At 37.7% G+C, this 4,582-nt stretch overlaps 1 pseudogene; it reads left to right on the forward strand.

Annotated features, from left to right (window-relative positions):
• LOC144236336 (rRNA-processing protein FCF1 homolog) overlaps positions 1–2,029 on the forward strand; it is a 25,861-nt pseudogene extending 23,832 nt beyond the window's left edge.
• The last annotated feature ends 2,553 nt before the right edge of the window (positions 2,030–4,582 follow it).

Here is a 4,582-nt window from a genome sequence, read left to right on the forward strand (position 1 = left end):
GTTGGTGGGTACCCGAGTCAGGTTACCCCAGTTTCTTATTTCTAGTTCATTGCAAGCTAATTTATACTATATATAAATCCATAGTGTGTGTGTGTGTGTGTGTGTGTGTGTAGTGTATAGTGTGTATAGTGTGGTGATTAACATCCTTGATTTCTGCCATCTCACTGATAGAGTTCATGTATGGGCTTGGCCCCTTTTACCTGGGAATCTTGGCTAATTCCCTTAACTTCTGTGCCTCAGTTTCCCCATCTGCAAAAAAATGAGACAAATGGGAATTTTCCTGGTAGAATGGTAAGGATTTGATAGGATATTAAATTGCTCCTTATCCTTGACACATAGTAATGCTCAATAAGTAAGTAATAAGTAATAGTCATTATTATAATGCAGTAAATGACCAAAAGACTATAATTTGCCTCCTGCACACTACAAGATGCTGGAATAGGAATTTTTTCCATATACACTCCAAGGCGATTTTAATTGCCATTTTTTAAAATATTTTTTTTTTTTGAGAGAGAGAGAGAGAGACAGCATGAGCAGGGGAGGGTCAGAGAGAGAGGGAGACACAGAATCCGAAGCAGGCTCCAGGCTCTGAGCCAGCTGTCAGCACAGAGCCCAATGCGGGGCTCGAACCCATGAACCATGAGATCATCACCTGAGCTGAAGTCGGACACTTAACCAACTGAGCCACCCAGGCGCCCCTTTAATTGCCAATTTTTAAAGGAAACTGAGTCTCAAGAGACGCTAAGTGAAACTCACACGAGGTCACATGACTACTAACCGCTTTCGGTGTGATAATAAATCAACTAGCAGAGCCTTTTCATCTTAGCAGCATTTATGCCCTTGACCACTAATATCCTCTTCCCTTCCAGTACCTTCTGTATCATGTTCAAACCAGAAGTTACATGTTAAAAAACAGCACAGTTCTTCCTGTGTAACAATTGGATTAGTCTGTATAGCTGCCACCTAATACTCTTTGGATTTAACAGAGTAAATAAACACGTCAACCAAGACTTCCTTCAAGATCTGATTTGTTTTTTTTTAAGTCCCATTTTGGGACTGGCTCCTTGATCTGATTCTGGAATATCATTATAGTGTGAGGCAGAACAACTCTTGGTTATAACTAAGGTAGTATGCTCCCATGTGAGTAGGATGTCTTGCTGTTTATTGTTTCTCTTTTCTAATATAGTACAGATTTCCACCTTCCATGGCTGCTTAAATTGCCGCCAAAAGATTCTTAAGCCAGGCTGATTTTCAATGTTTTAAAAATCTTTATTAATAAAATGATTAAATTCACATAAGTATTGTTATCACTCTTCAAAATATCATACAGCTTCTGTTTCTTCCTGTACACTTAACAGTATAAATCAAATTATATCCTTGGCATTGTATAATTATTCTTTAAATTGCAGATTTCTTTATCCTTTCAGGTATCACTAACCCAATGGTTTTTCTTGAGAATCAGAAGGAAGAGAGCTAAATAAAATAAATAAGTAATAATAAATAGATAAATACATAAAGAAATGAAATTAAAATATCATCTTTTTTGAACTTTGGATTTTAGTTTTAATTATTTGAATTGTCATGTTTTGTTAGTTGAAACGCAAAAGTGCAGAGATATAAAATGCTCCCAGGATATAATACATAGTGACTAAAATTAAGGTAATCAGGCTTCTCAAGTTTTGTTATACCTACAATAATCAGATAATTAAGCAAAAGCCTTCTTTGGCTTTGATTTTATAGTATCCAACTTTCCTTTCCACCAAAAATTCAGGCACAATCCCAAGTAAAGCTTATGATTAAAGTGTCTGGCAGTCATGCAATGCATCTACAAAGAACACCCATTTTGACATTCCCTATAAATGATGCAATTATTCATAAACCAGATACAGGTACAAAAATGACACAGAACCTCATAGTTGTCAGAAATGTTTGGCATCTAGTAAGCATGCCGCCTCTGCTAACTGTGATCATCACTGTCACCACCACCATCATCTTCATCATCGTCATCATCCTGTTTCCAAAATCTTGAAGCCCTAAATGGGCATTGCAGCCTATGATCGAAAAATCAAGCCACACTCAGTCAGTTAAGTATGCAACTCTTGATTTTGGCTCAGGTCACGATCTCACTATCGTGAGATCAACCCCACACTGGGCTCCTCACTGGGTATGGAGCCTGCTTAAGAGTAATTCTCTCTCTCCCTCCGCCCCTTCCCTGTTTGTGCTCTTACTCTCTCTCTCTCTCTTAAAAAAAAAAAGCAAAGCCACCATGTTGAAAGTAGTTTTATCAAAGTCTTCACTCTCTTAACTGTGAAAAGAAATGTCTCTCAGTAAGATGTAAGTGTATTCACAGTGAAATAGTGTGACTTAGGAACTTAAATGTTTCCCTCTTTTATAAGTGTTTTGATTGGTAGGAATGGAAATACTATATACAGGGGAATCAGGCTTCCTTAAATCCTTTGGAAACTTCTAACCCTGATATTATCCTTATAGACAGGAAAGAAATTGTAGATCAGCTGATAAAACGCACCCTGAGAGTTTGTCTCCAGTGTTATCCTTTAGGGTTTTGTCCTATTCCATTATTTTCCCCCTCAAGCTCTGGGTGAAGAAAGCTTTAATAAACATGGTTACAAAAGGTATAGATAAAATGGAGTCAAGAATAGTTAATATGTTGGATGAGAAAAAGCAGATATGAAAGATCTTAGGACTTGGAATATTGGCATGAAATTACCAAAATTACATTTAAGTGAGATAAGTGCATATTGCATTCAGGTCCAAAATAAAAATGCACAAGCACACCAAAACACACAAAACCCTTTATGGCTTCGAATTGGGGAACACCAGCTTAACTACAGATCTGAATCAAAAATAGGTGGAAATAATTCTGGAAAATAATTCAGGGGTTTCTTTAAATATTAAACATACAACTATCATAAAACTCAGCAATTGCACTCCTGGGCATTTATCCTAGAAAAATGTAGACTTATGTTCACACAGAAGCTTCTAGTGTTTACAGCAGTTTTCTTACTAATAGCCAAAAACTGGAAACAACCCAGGTGTCCTTCAATAAATGAATGGCTAAACCAACTTTGGTACATCCATGTCACAGAATGCTACTCAACAATGGAAAGAAACAACTGTTGATGCACACAGTAACCTGGGATGAATCTCAGGTGAATTATGGTGAGTGAAAATTATAATCCCAAGGGTTACCTACCCTACAATTTCACTTACTCTTTTTAATTTTTTTTTTAAATTACTTACTTTCGAGAGAGAGAGAAAAAGACAGTGTATGAGCGGGGAAGAGGAAGAGAGAGAGGGAGACAGAGGATCTGAAGCAGGCTCCAGGCTGTCAGCACATAGCCCCACATGGGACTCTAACTCACCAATCGTGAGATCATGACCTGAGCCAAAGTCACAGGCTTGGTGCGCTTCCACTTATTCTTAAAATAACAAAATTGTAGCAACGGAAAACAGATTAGTGGTTACCAGAGATTAAGGAGAGGGTAGGGGCAGGAAGAAATATGTGTGACTATAAAAGGGCAAATAAGGGTTCGTTATAGTGATGCAAATGTTCTGTGTCTTGACTGTATAAGTGTGTCAGTCAATATCTTGGTTATAATATTACATTACAGTATTGTAAGATGTTGCCACTGGAGGAAACTAGGTAAAGGTTGCATGGGCTCTCTCTGTATTGTATCTTACAACTATCTGGAAATCTGTAATTATCTTAAAATTAAAAAATTGAATTACAATAACACACACAAAAGTAGACAGAGCTCTTTCTTAGCTGAGTTGCTGAGTTGTTGAATCATATAGACTTGAGGTACTTAATTGGACCGATCAAGAGAAGAGTGGTTGTTCTGTTTTCTTTAGTGGTCAGACCACACCTAAACATCATGTTTAGCTCTGAGAATCACATTTTCTGAACAGGCATTGATAAGTGGGGTGAATCTAGAAGAGGCTTACCAGTAAAAAAGAAAAGGTCTGAAAATTCTCTCCAGTAAGAAAGCTGTGCTGACAGTTCAGAACCTGGAGCCTGCTTCTGATTCTGTGTCTCCCTCTCTCTGCCCCTCCCCTGCTCCCACTCTGTCTCTCTTCCTCTCTCAGACATAAATAAACTTTTTTTTAAATTTAAAAATGAAAACTATCATTTTTTATCCTCCTAATGTTTTAGGAGAATTCCAGATTCTGGTTATGACTTTTGGTGAGGAAGTCGATCAACTAGATCCTGCTGATAAGCTATTAGTAGATATAGAGACTCAGAATTTCTGTGTAGATGTGGGGTCACTCAGAAATTGTTTCGATAAATCTAGAATCAGAACAATGAGAAGTGGGTTGTTGTGGAGGGTTTTGTAGGGGGGGGTTCACTCAAGCCTTGCCAAAATCGGAGGGGGCTTTCCTTGACTCTAAACAAAGAAAACCACCTTTTCCCATCTGAAAAATTGGGCCTTGATGGAGGAGTACCATCACATGCATGATTGTTTGATTCTCTTTTAGACTCTGTGCAGACCATCTTGTTTGGTTAACACTATCTTCAGAAATATTAACTGAATTGATTAGGCTACAGCCTTCCTCTTCATCA

Source organism: Crocuta crocuta, unplaced genomic scaffold (genome assembly GCF_008692635.1).
Source record: "Crocuta crocuta isolate KB4526 unplaced genomic scaffold, BGI_CrCroc_1.0 scaffold24, whole genome shotgun sequence".
In the NCBI taxonomy this organism is placed as follows: Eukaryota; Metazoa; Chordata; class Mammalia; order Carnivora; family Hyaenidae; genus Crocuta; species Crocuta crocuta.